The following is a 15,469-nucleotide window of genomic DNA, read 5'->3' as shown; positions in this document are numbered from 1 at the left end:
TTTTTCTTTTTTTTGCATCATGGTAATTGCTGGGATAAAGGTGGATTTTCTTGGAAGTCTGGAAAACTTCAGCTTGAGTCACAGCTCTCCAGTGTATACACAGCAGGGGCAGAAAAGGAAACAAATGGTTCCTCCAGCTCACCCACACTGCAGTGAATGTCCCACTGTGGGGAAAGACACAGGGGCTGCTTGGGATCTGCTGGACTCCAGTGTTCATGAGGTGTCACAGACTGGGGCTATATTCAACATGGAGCCCTGTGTTAGGAAAGCAGACCTAAAAGACATCAGCCCGACCTTACAACCTGTGAGTAGGAGGGCTTGATTCTGCTCTCAACAAACTGAGTGATAATGTACCCATCAGGATAGCAGCTATGAACACAGATTTAATGCTTTCCATCTAATCTAACTTCTCTGCTAGCTGAAATGTTGATATCCTTGCGTACTGGTCTGGATTACGTGTAATTTTGTGGATGGGTGGGCAATGCAGGAGGAAACACTGGAACCTTGCTCTGCATTCCTGTTTTCCTGCAGAAAAGCTAGTAAAATCCTAATGAGAAATAGAGTCTATTGTTTAGCAACATCCTGGAGTATGATAGTGGGGTAATCTCTCTCCTCCCTGCCCCTGCCTCAGCTCTAAATAGTGCAGAGTTTCCTGGGGCCACCTAAGAGAAATCCCAACTTCAGCTACTCAAGCACTACACAAAAGGCAGCCTGAGACAGCACCTTTAAAACATTTAGCTTTCTGGGGCACCCATTTCATCAAAAGTTTTGTTTAACATACTCGTATCAGAGACACTTAAAACTAGTAGAGGAGGGATGACTAAGTACTTTCTCTGAAACCCTTTAAGATTTAACTCAGATGGGGATATACTAAAATACTTCTGACTTCTAGAGAGAAACATCGTGTATACCATTACATTCAGAGACACAGAAATGATCTGAACAGCTTCTCAAATGGCTGTAGTGTACGACTCTACAGTGAATTCACCACACTATACAACCTGATGCCGCATGACAAAGTGTGACAGCTGAACTGTATTGCTTATGAGAGATTGTTGAGATGTGCTGAATATTTTCTAAAGTGCTATCAGAAAACATATGTTCCCAAAGGATAATGATACAGTGGGTCTGAATCACTCGTAAAAATTATGAATGAAGCGTTCTCACCTTCATTTGACCTTTGTTAGTTCTTCAGCAGGCAGAGCTAAATGTGTAGCACAGCAGAATGCATCCTAAGAAGAGGCAGATGATAATAAGAAGCTGTTAAGAAATGCTCACTCCACTGGCATTGCACAGAATTTCTCTGCACATATGAACACAAACGTAGATCAATACGAGGAAATATTCAGGATCTTCCTTTCCTCGTCTGAACTCCTCCAAGCAAGATGCACACACAGTGCCGTGCCTTGTTGGAGGCTGAGGACAGGGTTCATGCACCAAGGAGCCCTGCAGAAGCCATGGTGCTGTGTCCCCTGCACCAGCAGGGAGCCCTGACTGCTGTTAGATGAGTCACGTTGCAGAGGTGCCAGATGCTTTCCCTCTCCACTTGCATTTTCCTGTCCCCTGCATCTCCAGCCAAGATATACTGGGCTGCTCACTTTTTGCAGAAAGGTCACAGATAGCATTTCTGTGTATGAAAATATTCCTGCACATCAAGTTTTTCAAATGTCAAAAGAAGAGCAATATTTTTAAAGTGCCAGCAGACAAGTGATACCTGTGCATCTTTGGGGATCATACAGGGCATATATTGCTAAAAAAAGAGACTTAGGTCAACGGAAACAGGTAATCTTGTGTCCATAGGAAAGTAATCCACAGACTGTACAAATATCTGGTCGGTTTTGTGTAGCTTCACTCAACCTGACTTCTGTCAATACTTCACTGCCCATCATAACTGGTGGGTTTAACCCAGTGCCCTGCTGGGTAAGGCCCGAGCAGCCGGGATTGTCTGGTGGTGTGGGACCACTCCTGGACTTTGGGAACCATCTGTCCCTTTCTCTTTCATGCTATATAAATCAGATCCTGCGCTGTTTCAACTCTCAGCCCATCCCAGACACTGCACTTGGAGCTGTTTTCATTTCTGTAGATGAATGACCAAGGCCAACCTGGGACGGGCCGGGAGCTACCTCCAGTGGTCACTGGGATTTACAGCTCTGATGTGTCTCTCATCTTTGACACTACGGCCTAGAGCGCTTTTCGGGGCATAGTTTTTCTGAGGCATTTAAGAGTCTCCTTGTTTTATTCTGCATCACCTACCTCATTCTCATGCCAAGCCCTCAGGCATGATAGGCATGAAGAATGTGCAGTGCTTTGTCACTGAGAAAGCAGGTTTCCACATGCTCTGCTGAACAATCTCAACGGTTGCTACTCGGAAGGCTGAGAAGTGATTTTCACAATGTTATACATTTCCTCACAGCCCAGACTGGGGTTTTCAGAGCCAGAGCTCTTCACAAACATGAGAAAAGGGAGATCTCGGAAGAGCTTGAGTGGAAATTACTTTTGGGGAAGTGGCCCAGGCTTACCCTGAGAGTAGGGTGGAAAATTTGGTGGGTTCTGCTGAGCACCTGCTCTCTTGTAGAAGGATATGGGCAGCCATCCACCGTGGCCATACAGGGACACACAACCATCCCTCTGCTCCTGTGCTGTCTCCCACTAGCAGCCTTCTTCTTCACATTTTGAAGCAGCAGGGCGGAGGCAGGAAACTGTGCTAATGACACCCATCAGCTAATTGAAGCCATGCAGGGGACTCCGAACAGCAAATATGCTGCGTAGGTGCCAAGCCAATGATATAAAGGCACAAGGTAAAAGGGAAGGCAATTGTAAACGAGAATGAGCGAGCTTCAAATACAAAGGAAGTTGTAATGAGAGCAGGAGTGTGGAGAGTGGCAATTCAGCATGGAAAAGATAAAGCTGGAACAAGAATGGGATCAAGAGAGAGAGCAGAGAAAGGATGGAAAGGAAGAAAAATTTGAAATGGAAACGATGAAAATGGAATATGATTTCCAGAGGGAAAGAATAAGGGTGAATGAGGGTCCTACTGGGTCAGCCCATGCATATTTAGTCAGTTATAATAAGGTAAAATTGCTTCCTCATTACAAGGAACGGAATGATGTTGATATGTTTTTGCAGTCTTTTAAAAAACTGTACAGAACTTATAATTGGTGAGAGAAGGCATGGGCAGCACAGTTCAGACCTTGCTCAATGGGAAAACCCTAGAGGCCCATGCCAAGCTGGTTGATAATGACTGCCGTGACTATCAAAATTGTGCAGGGAGCTTTTCTGAGAAGGTATGAGGTTGACCCCAGAGACCTGCAGGGTTACACTTAGGTCTCCAAGGAAAGGATCTGATAACTCCTTTCCCGAATTGGCTGTAGAAATGACAAGTTTATTAACAGGTGGATAGAAGGTGAAAAGACATCTATATGTTTCTTTTTTCCTCTTCTTTTTTTTAAATGATGAAATTATCCTGAGAAGCAGCTTCTAGAAGATGTCCTGAAGGATTTGGAAGCCTTCTATAACAATTGCCAGTCTATTAATCAGTGCCATTTTTAATGTGTTTCCACAAAATAAGAGAAGTAATGCGAATCCTACTTATTTCCACAAAGACCTGCCCTTTCTTTCAGAAGCAAACAGAAATAGACAAGTTAGAAAATTGCCTAAATTGTTCGAGCCATGCTCTACTTCTTCAAGAACATAACAGGATGGGAAAAATTTCATATGCAGAAAGTGCAGATATGGCATGAAGTGTTAAAGAAGAAATCAGTTAGTGTGATTATGTCAGCAGCATACAGGTGCACTACAAAAGTTTAACGAGAGCAAGTTCAGATAGAGTTTCTTAACCCTTAGTGCAAGGGCTGGAACCAGCCTCTGCTTCCAGAAGATGGGCTGGCTTGTTCCCACTGGAAAGTATTACCCAAGGCTCATTGATGATCCAACTTGAATTACCATTTCAAACAAAGCCTGAAGTACTGAAAAGTGAGTGGCTGGAATGCGAGACAGATGTTTTCCTCCACTTTCTGAAATATTTACTAGTTGTAATGAGCCTGTAAAATGCAGCACTGACTGAGCTACTGCTCATTCTCAAATTCCTCCCAGGCTCCTGACCAAGTTTCCTCCATGCCTGGCAATGCTGTGCTGCTTTCCCTGACACTTTCCTCCCGTACCTTGCCCACATCGCCTCAGCAGCAGCCTTGCAAGTCCTGCTCCTCTTTAATGCTTGTACAAAAGTCCTATCACTCCCTATAAAGATTTCAGTGAAAGACTTAACAGTACTTAAGGACATCTCATTTTCATCCTTGCACAAGGACATACATCAGACATCAGTCACAGGAAATAAATGGGGGTAGGATGTGGGGCTTTGCTTACTTGAGAGGGAGCAGATTTGTGTCTAATGGCATTTGGTGAATATTTCACTGCAGTTCCCACAGTTGTGTATGACGTGTGCTGTTTCCCATATGTGCTCCCAATGCAACATGAAATCTATTTCACACATCTCCAGTGCCTTTTCCGGTAAAATGCACGTTAAATAAGATGCTTTTTAACTAAGTGCTTTTGCATGATGGTGGGTGGTTGCCCATGAAGCTGCTAGACAGCTAAATAAAGCACTGTGAAATCAGCAGCAGTCCATAGCAGTACATGAGGTCTGGCCTTTCTGTTGCCTGCTACACTGCAGATTAATTATGTATTAGAGTATCTGCTGTATTGCTGATATATAATCCTTTGGATATTGCATGCAAAAGGAGTTAACATCTAGAGAAGAACCTCAGAAAGCTCAAATAACTACCTCATGCATTTTAGCAAGAGCTCAACAATATTTGAAAGCTTTGGTAAAAGTATAAAAGTAGATAAACAGAACATTTCATGAAGCAGAAGTTCACATTTTCATTGCTTGTGGAAATGTACAGGCAGGGTGACATGATAGTTCATATTGGATGTAACAGTTGAAAGACAGCTGCCACATTATCCTCCACTTTCTGCACTGCATACATATCTAACAGTGATTGGCTTCTTGGCCAACTTATTCTTGAGTACACCCATCATGTTCTAACAGACAAATATCTTTTTAAAGAAAACAGCGTAAGGTCTTGACCTGTCCAACGTAGTGAGCTATTTCATATGATACCGGATGTCTGGTGGATAAAAGACTTGACACAAGCCTGTAGCAAGAGCTTGAAGCCTGAAAGCCAACTGTAGCCTGATCTAGTGGGTGGCAACCAGCCCACGACAAGGCTTGAGGCTGCATAGGCTTCTAGGTCTCATCCAACCCAAGCCATTCTGTAATTCTATGACACCAGCTTGTGACTGGCTCCTAATCTACCATTTATCCCATGTCAAACATCTATAAGCTTCACAAAGAGGTCTTAACTGAAAGGACGTTGCCTGTGTCCTTTGTGAAGCTTCAACCAATTCACAGAGTGAATTGTGCAGAGAAAGCCTGATGTGTAAGATTTGGAGCTAGGTTTAGATGCTTTGTGGCTTGGGTGTTATCATTAAAGTTGAATGTAACAAATATGGAGTTATTTCAATCTTTAACTGCATGAGATTCAGATTTTAACTGGCCTCTTTCCTACTGAATTCATCTTATAAAGGTATATCTGCAGAGTAAATAGAAGACAATAATGTGTTTAAATGTCTGTCTAGAGAGTTTCTTCCACCCAAAAGCTCAAAGAGTCATTTTTTGTTATTATAACTTTCTTTTGGCAAGTTTCTAACAAATTTAATATTTTTCAGCATTGTTTTGCTGGCACTGAAAGTCAAACCTGTGTTGGCAGATCCTTGAACTGGGACTCCAGAAATATGGATTCTAAACTTAGAGCCATTTATAACATGTGGGACAAGTATCTACAGCTCTCCAGGTCCTTATATCCGTTCCCAGCTTGTTTCTGTGAAGATGTATGCATGCATTTGATGGTATAAACTTGCAAGGTACGTAGCTAGCGACATGACTGTGAGCAGTTTGGTGATTTAAAGTTACTACCAAATCCAGCATCCAAGTCTTTGTAAGTCTGCCTACAGAATGCTCCCGAAGTCAACATAGCCTCTGCCTGTAGCATCCCAAAAGAGCCAGTGGGTTATGAAGGATGGAATGCCAAAAACCCCAGAAAAACATAACTGCTGTGGAGCATTTTGGAATGAAGTAGCCTCACAAACCCTTAGCAGCAGCCATCTGAGTAGAAGCTTTCAGAGCCTCCACAGATGACAGCACCAGTTTCCTTCAGCACAACAGGGCTGGCAACATTCGCAGCGTTCATCTAACCTTAAAGTCAGATTTCAGGCTTGGGATTGGGCACTGGGGAGGTTTCAGGTGAACTGCATCTATCTCCAGGTTCATGCAAACAGCCTGAGTTTGCAGCCCCATACTGAATACTGTAAGGCTGAAAATATTCTCAATTTCTCCCCCAGATCAGCCTATAAGTAGCAAGTGTGGTCCAAAATGATCCTGATCTTACATCAGGAAGAGATGCTGTGCTGCAACAGTGACAACAACAAAGAGAGGGAAACTGGTTAAGTGCTTTGGGGGTTAAAATATGTGCCCTGAACAGTAGATTTTATGGCCAAAAGTGACTCTTCTATAGTCTCATTTATTATGGCAAAAATGATTGGAACTGGGAAACATGACACTATTACCTGTTACTGCAGATTTATTGAAAATTAGCAATTCCATTTGTGCCTATGAGATTTCAGGGATTATTCAGTTACAGACTAGAAAATTGAGAGATTTATAACAGTGGTGAATCTAGTTGTACCAACTAATAGAGCAAGTAAGAAAATTTAAAGATTTGTACTCCTAAAGGAGTTAACCCCTGGATAAAGAAACATTTTTCAAATAGCATCTGAGAAATTATTGGATCCATAAATTGTCACTGCTATAGCATGCATTTCCTGGGCTTTATGTTTTTGTTCAAGAAAGACACAAAAAGCAAAAGTTAGTGCAAAAAAATTTCACTCCACTAAGAGTCCTGCTGCAGTTCCTGCTGCACCTTTTGTTAATCCTTTGGCGTTTTTTGGCAGATTGTCTGGATGGCCCTAAGGAAACTTTCAAGACACGTGTCTTCTGAATTTGCTAACGTTGTATTGGCTTGAGTAAATTTGATCTACTTTTAATTTGGATTTTTGTGTACTCACTAGACTTCTTGAGAAATTGACTCAAACCTTCAAGGATATTAAACTCATGCTGGGATACTTTGCTTTGATTCTTATCATTCTATTTTTAATGTGAGAGCTCTCTGACTGGGTTATTCTTGTGTAATTCACTACAATGATCACAAAGCTCTGGTAGGTCTGTGAAAAGATTTTGATAAGCTCAGGTCCCTATCTTGTCTATCTCCCACATCAGCTGGGCACTTCATCAGTGTGCACAGAGCTAGCTGAGCTTTGCCAACGTTTGGCAGAAAGAAAGATTTTGGTATTTGGCTCTTAAAGGGGAATAAAGTTTGGCCACTCAAGATCTCCTGTGTCTCCTGCCTGAACAGATGCTCTGCTTACCTCCTACACAAACTGACAAGGTAAGCAGTGTTGATACAAACCAAAGCATGTCCTCAGGAAGACACACATGTATTACAGACCTGTGTGCACAGCGTCTGAGCCTGGCTGAAAGCATGATGCTCTACCATGATAATAGATGAAGATGAGATTTGCAGCTCTCTCTGATGCAAGTCTTCAGGGTTGAGTAAGGTCCATACTGTACCCTGTGGCTGTTGAGCTCTACAGGTCTGGCAGCTAATGCACGTGGCCCCAATCCCTTCATTTTGTATCTGCTGCAGACAGGAGGCCAACACTCATAACCAGGACCACTGTCCCATCTGCAAGATAAAATGAGACTAAATGAATGTAGATGTAAAACAGCCACTAGTTAAAAGAGTTGCTGATGTTTTGGAGTGAAATACGCCACATGCCTTATTGAACAGCACATAACTGCTACTTCTGCATAGGCTGCCTTAGATTATTGCAGAATCTGAATAACTGGCACAAGAATATTCAATTTATCTATTAATACAAGAAATATCTACTGGGGCCAAAGCTTCTTTCTTAGTAACATGCAAATGGTGATCATTACATTCCTGCACTGAAAGTATTAAAACCCATCACCTCATAATGAGTATCACCCATCATGCCATGTTCTTGCATTCAATACTGTACCCATCATTCAGCCGTGGCTGGAAGGGAAGGAAGCTAGACTTGCTCCTAGACCAGCTATGCTGAGTGAAAACATGAGAACTTCCATGGGGCTAACCCAATTTATCTTATGCTTTCACCCTGATTGCTGAAAGAATGTAGGCCTGGGCACTGGACTGTGTGGAATCATTTTTGCTATTATTAACATATTACTTACTATTATGCTTCAAATTATATATAAAGTTAAGCAGATTTTTTAAACTTTAAAATACTCCAAGGTTTAATAAATCTTTAAAGCTATGGGCACTAAGATCTAAAAAAGAAGGAAATGTTGAATTTCAATTAAAAGCAATCCAGAGTACTCACAATTTTAAGGGGGAAGAAGTTTGACAAGTATTTGTAATATGGATCATATCTCCATCCCGGTGGCATCAACAGATTTTGGTTATTAACTTTGGAAAGGAGGAAAACACCTTATCTAAGAATCTCAGAGGAAAAAAAGCCCTGAAATTATCCCATCATTTCACAATCAATAAGGCAAAACCAGTGTGCACAAGTTATTTATGATCCCATTGTGCCACTATAACACTGTGCCTTTAAGTTGAGAATAAAGCATTTCTAAGCATCCAGTGATTCACATGAGCCGCAAACCGGGTTTCAAATGCCCAACAGAACTTTTATTTCTGCTTATTATTTAATACAATCTTATGCATATTTCCAGCTTTCATTTGAAATAATTTCGAAGAATAATACCTTCTTCCCGTATTCTACTACAAAATTGTGCTGGACTTTTACCAGAGTTACCCAAGTGGAAAGGAACAGTGCACTCCAGACATAGGAAATTCCCAAGCACAATTCAGCACAACTCCTGCAAGAAGCAGCCCTCACCTCGAGGATGTTGTGCCATTCTGCTTACAGGAAGGAAGCACGCAGGAACAACTGAAGGCAAACAGTGAGTAATTGCTTAACTAAAGAGAAAATATCTACTTCCCCAAACAGCTGCTGAAGACCCTCGGGAATATCTTTGTTTAAAGGAGTTTGACAAAGTCATAATATCTCTCTGCATTAATACATCACTGCATCCATACTTCGGGCTACCATGGAGGGGAATCATTTTAGCTCAGAGCCAGAAAATAAAAAGGTAGTTTAACAAATAGTGGGTAAGAGAGCAAGAAGACATGCTACGTTCTTCATGTAAATCAAAGTTGTTCCAGAAAGGCTTAGGAAGAGAGGTTGCTATTTGCAACTGGGAGTCAACTGAAAGTTAATGGGGACACTGCTAAAGATCACAGACAAACGGCTACTGTACTTTTAATGAATATTTTATTCATGTCACCTCTAAATTAGTTAAATTCAATAGGATGATAATGTAATGCAAAATGGCTTCCTCCCCAGACCATTTCAGGTGGAGGGTAGATCAGAATTTAATTTTAGGGTAATGTCAGGTCAAAATTAAATTTAAAAAATTATGGTTTGAAAGCAATAAATCTGAAGTGACCAATGGAAAAAATATTAAGTTAATGAGATGTGCAAGCCATTTAGAAAACCACAGATATATTACATGACATATATTTTTCTTCTCTGGAAACAGGCCATTTTAATACCTGCTGATAGGGATGAAAGTGGAGAAAGGAGAAGGGGCACTCTTAAAGCTACTGCTATCAGATCTTGATAAAGTTATGAAGATAAATGCCAGAAGTTCAGTGATAGGCATATTCATCATTTGATCAGCAAGCTTATTAAAAACTTAAGACCCCTACATTCTCTTTCAGGTATCTTAAATATGTCTTCGGCTTTTTAGAGCACTGTCACCTACATACATCAAAGAAATGGTTCAAAAAATAGGCAGATAATAAGCCTTAACGCTTAAAGAAATCAGGCTTGGATTGTATTGGTAGCCATTTTTCCCCTCAGTTTCACGCCTCTCCTTTTGCTTATCCATCCTGGAGCTGGCACACACGAACACACAATATATATACAGGGGATCTCCCAGATTAAGTCTGCTATTATGCAGCCTCAACAATCCTGTGGATAAAGTGCTTCCTGAGTTGTTCTCCTTCCTCAAAGGAAGGTGGTCCTAGAGAATGTCCATGGAGGGGCCAAGGGACAGCTGAAGCAGCAGTATTCAAAGGAAGCAGGGAAACAAGGTGGGAAGGCACAAAACAAACCCAAGGGACGCATCTAAGGCAAGAAAGGAGGTGTGAGGAAGGAAATGTGTAATTCATACAGCACTTCATTCCTGTTCAAATTCAACATCAAAGGATACTCCCAGATAGCATGCCAGAAAACGAATGTCATCGGATCTTTCTTAAGCTTAATTATGTGATTGTCGTCCTACTCTAATCTACATTGCACCAGATCTGAGAGAAGCCTCAGGTTCTACCTTTGCTGCTGGCTGTCTATCCACCCAGAGTTACTGCTACTGCTGTTTAAGTTTAAGAAGGCACCAAGACTTCAGGGTAGGTCAGGCCAGTACAGAAGCCACAGGTGGGGACAACCAGTTAGAAGGTTTTCTACCAAATGAGATCCAAGATAAAGAGGTAGGAAAACTGAGCTGTTCTGAAGGAGGCAAGTTCAGTTCAAGCAAAGAGATTAAGGGAAATCAGAGAGTCTCACAATCATTTGAGAAGGAATGGGGCCTAAAATGTCATCTAGTCCAACTCCCTCGCAATGAACAAGACATCTACAGCTCAGCCAAGTGCTAAGAGTCCTGTCCAGCCTGTCCTTGGGCGTCTTCAAGAATGGAGCATCCACCACCTCTCTGGGCAGCCTGTGCCAGTGCCTCACCAGCCTTATTGTAAAAATCTTCTTCCCTATGTCCAATCTAAATCTCTCCTCTTTTAGTTTGAAACTATTTCCCCTTGTCCTGTCACCTTCCTTCCTACAGCCCTCATTTAGATATTTCTAAAAGGCTGCTCTCAGGTCTCCCTGCAGCCTACTTTTCTGCAGACTGAACAGCCCCAGTTCTTTCAGCCTGCTCTCATAGGAGAGGTGTTCCATCCCTGGATCATTTTCTGTGGCCTTCCTCTGGACACTCTCCAACAGGTCCACATCTCTCCTGTACTGAGCACTCCCCATCTGGACACAGTGCTCCAGGTGAGGTCTCACAGCACAGAGCAGAGGGGCAGACCCCCTCCCTTATCCTACTGGCCGCACTGCTTTCAATGCAGCCAAGAATACAGTTGGCTCTATGGGCTCTGAAGGCACACTGCTGGCTCATGTCAAACTTCCTATCCACCACTACACCCAGACCTTGCATTCTGCTTTGTTGAAACTCATGATGTTTTCCTGGGCCCACTGCTCAAGCATGTCCAGGTCTCTCTGGATGGCACTCTATCCTTTGGGTATTTCAACCCCACCACACAACTTGGCATCATCTGCAATACTACAGAGCACTTCTGTTCAACTGAGATAGAGCTTTGGTAATGTAAATATGAGATCTGTTACAAAAAGAAAAAAATGCATACAGGGAGTTTCCAAAATGGAAAATCTATCTGATCCCAAGTTATTTCTGAATATTCTTATGGCAGCATTACAGCTGCTTACGCCAAGCACGTCCTCTTCTGTTTTATTTGAACATGCTGCAGTAGCCGTGCACCAGTAAGTCTGACATTGGCTTAAGTCTACCATCCCAGAGATGCCTTTCCTGACCAATTGCAATGCAAAGCAAGAAGGAAGAGTGCCTTCCCACCTGCTAAGAAGGCATCAGATGGTCACAGTGCTTCAGCATTTACAATAGCAAACCAAAGATGTGTTGGATAGACTCTCAGACATGGGTGTTATTTTACAGTTTGCACATTGCTTTCCCGTCTTGCTTTCCCCTCTGCACAGAAATGAGAGAAGGCATCAGACTTCTACAAAAAGGAGAGAGAAGACTGTGAGAATGAGCCCCATGGTACTATGAATTCCAAAGACTGAGTAACACTGAGTGCTCCATGCTGGGCTTCTCATTATCAGGACATAAATTGTTCTGATTTGTTGTTATTGCAAGGCAGCTCACTGATAAGGTTAGAATAGTCATCAGGACTACAGATTTTTATTATTTTCCTTTTTTTTTTTTTATGAATGCCAGCTTTAAGCAATCTCTTCACAGGGCTCACTTTGATAATCCTTTTCAAGCTTTTATTTAAACTCTTTAAAAGAGAAAAAGAAGCAAGAATGAATTAGAAACTGGAAGAACACAAAGAAGTAGGAAGAAAGATCAATAACTCACATACCCAGCAGTAAACAAACTGGAACAATTACAGCAAAAGATGGTTATTGATCAATATCAGAAGCAGTTCATATGCTGGCACCTCTCCTTACACCAGACCTCAATAATATTCTTACTTTCTCATAACAGAACTATGTCCTACAGCTTTTATTACCAACAAGATTTTAATCCCCTTATATTCATGAATAATACCTGCATAATATTTTAAGCAGACTTTATCAGTAGATCTTCCAATCAGAGGAATTTTTGACTGCCCAGTGCCTCATGTTAGAGACTGGAAGCTTAGCTGACCTCCCTGAGGCCAAGGGCAGGGGCAGATGCTCAGTCCTGGGCTCTTTGTTTTCTGGCAATGCTAATCCTTGGAGATTTTCACAAGGGGGGGACTTTTGTTCTTTTTTCTTTCCCTCTCCACTTTGCAACTGTTTATTTAGCAAGCACGCAGCCAAAGCAGTTCAGACCCACACTTGCTGGAAGAAACCAAGGACACGAACACAGTACAGAGACTTTACCTTGATATAGATCTGCTCATTGTACTGCAAGAGGCATCAAGGTTCACAATGCTGGTACGAGTCATCCTCCCTGTTGTTTGTTTGGTCTTCCTGGTTGTTATTTTCCACACTGCCTGGCTGATATCGTGGTGTTCAGTTCTTATCAAGCCAGGAACATTTGCTTCCTCTTTCCCTTGTCTGTAAAACCATCACTCACATTTTACCCAATTTCATGAGTCAGAGTAGAATTCAAGTGGAAGTTTGTGGGTTTGATGTATCAGTACCAGCAATGCTCTCCTTTCCTCATGCAGTCCATGTGAATCTGCTCCCTCACAGATAGCTGGATTTTATTTATTTAAACTAAAGTCCATAGTATGTAAAATAAGCTATCCTGATCCAGCTTTTGCCAGTCCATGTGTCCCGTTCAATCGCAGCTAATTTGAGCAAATGGTAGGGAGGCACTGATGCTGAATTAGCAACAGTCTTAAGATACTTTTTACCCTCTCCATGACCCAAATATAGTGTTATAACAGTTCTCATACTGAGCACATGAACATTGCCAAAGATTTGTTTTACTGAGCATGTTGGAAAGAGCACTGGAGCTGGATCCACACCCTGGTACTGACGGGCTGCATCACAAGCTGCACCTTTTTCTTTTCTCTCTCTCTCTTTTTTTAAGCATCCTTAGTGGCTTTCCACGTTAGTTTTCATTCTGATCCATCCCTCTGCTGCCTTGACATTCTGGTGCTCTTCAGAAATCCGTTGCTGATTTCCTTATAATCCTTACACAAAATGGACAATATGTGAAAGGAAAATCCACCTGGCAAAGTTGCCAAAAGAGCAATTCCAATCTAATTAGGAGTTCATCGTACTTCAGTGAAAGCAGCACAAACACTGTTAATATTCACTGCAGCTGCTTTGTCAATAACTCCCAGTGAATCCTCCAATTTATAAGAAAATCAGGAAGCTATTGGATTCTATGACACTGATAGATCTATCAGTATTCATTGCCCCTATCCTCTGCAACACGAGGCACAAATGCCAATAGCTCTAACAGTCCCTTAAATGCTGAAGGATCATTATTAAAGTGTGCTTGGCATCCCTGGTCATTAATTATAATCTTGTGCACATATGCAGTGTGATTGCAGGAAATAATCAGCTTTGTCTGCCAAATTGGCAACATTTAGAAACTAATTTGTTATGACATACCATCAAAGATATTTAAACAACAAACCCAAAGCTCTGCTGCACTGCGCACACTGTTAAAATATCAGATCGCATCATTAAAAAATAGTTAACACATCCGAGGGGAGGTAATATTTATCCTTGAACCTCGGTTCAAGTGGAGTGTGCAGCAGGAGCGGCGTGCTTCCCTCTCCCTTTGCAGGAGAGGAGAGCTGTGTGATGCTGGGGGACAAGGACTGCGGGCACGCAGAGCTCGCTGTCAGTCAGCAGCTTGCAGCGCCCACTGAATAAATGTTTGCCAAGAGCAAAGCTTGCCCAGGGCTGCCGTGCTTCTTGGGATGGCTGTGGATTCACTGCAAGACTTTAGACTCGTCTTCATCCGTCTGATTTCTTTCTTGCCCACCTGGCCCCTGCACTGCTGGCAGGAGGATGCGGTCTCCCAGCTTGGCCCCATGGGCCCAGTCCCTCTTCCATGTTCTCCCTCCTGTCAGCCCACCATGCTGGGCAGGAGCTGTGCTCTGTGCTTCCTTGTGACTTGGTTTCCCCATGCTGATCAGGATGAGGGCAGTTCTTACAAACTAGCTGACGGAAACAGACGGCTTACTGTGCAAACCCTTTGTGCCCATGAAGAATGCAAGTCCTGCAGGGCTAGGACTTTTCTCCAGGCAGAACTCAGTGCCCTCTGAGACAAACCAGAGAGTCTTGGCGCAGGCCTGCTGCCAAGCAAGTCCTATGCCTGCTGATAACCAACCTTGGACCACTGCAAAGCTAACAACAGGGCTGCAGTGATCACACTCACCCTGGGAAGCAGAAGACAGGTTTGCAGAAGATAGGAGTCGAGCTCTGAGTCTGTGGGTTTTTGGCACGGAATACATTCCTTCACACTGAGAAAGCAGCAGTTAGAGAGTACAAGAATAAGCTGTGCAAAGCAATAGCAATCCAGTGAGCTTTACAACTTCCAGCTTTTCAGAACTGGACCTTGCAATGGAGCGTATGAGAGCAGAGGAAATTCAAGGCTCACAGGTACATCAGAGGATGCACACTTCATCATACTCTGTGCACACGTAGCATCATTTTTTTTTCTCAGATCTACAGTCAGATTATTAAAATGTACATCAAAATACAACTAGAAAATAAATATCAGGCTTTTGTCCAAGAAGAATAACAATAAGAATGCTTCAAAACTGATAAAGCACATTTTTTTGTGTAAGGTTTGTAAAAGAAAAGAATCATTTCTAAATTAAAATATGGCTAAAGTTCTATTAGGAGAGGATGAAATGCGGCTGTTTCCACAAGATAGAGAGGCTAACTTGCATGTTTTCCTGCAGTCTTTCCTGCTACTTCTTCCTCCAGTGCTGCTTCCCTCAGAGCATTTTATTGCTTCCGTCCCCATCCATGCCAGGAGTCCATTGGCCCAGTTAAAGCTGAGGATGGAAGACTGACAAGCACAAAGCATTTAAACCAACCTGAT

Source organism: Meleagris gallopavo, chromosome 2 (assembly GCF_000146605.3).
Source record: "Meleagris gallopavo isolate NT-WF06-2002-E0010 breed Aviagen turkey brand Nicholas breeding stock chromosome 2, Turkey_5.1, whole genome shotgun sequence".
NCBI classification, from domain to species: domain Eukaryota; kingdom Metazoa; phylum Chordata; class Aves; order Galliformes; family Phasianidae; genus Meleagris; species Meleagris gallopavo.
The sequence above is the reverse complement of the archived record's forward strand: the minus strand, read 5'-3'. Positions refer to the sequence as shown.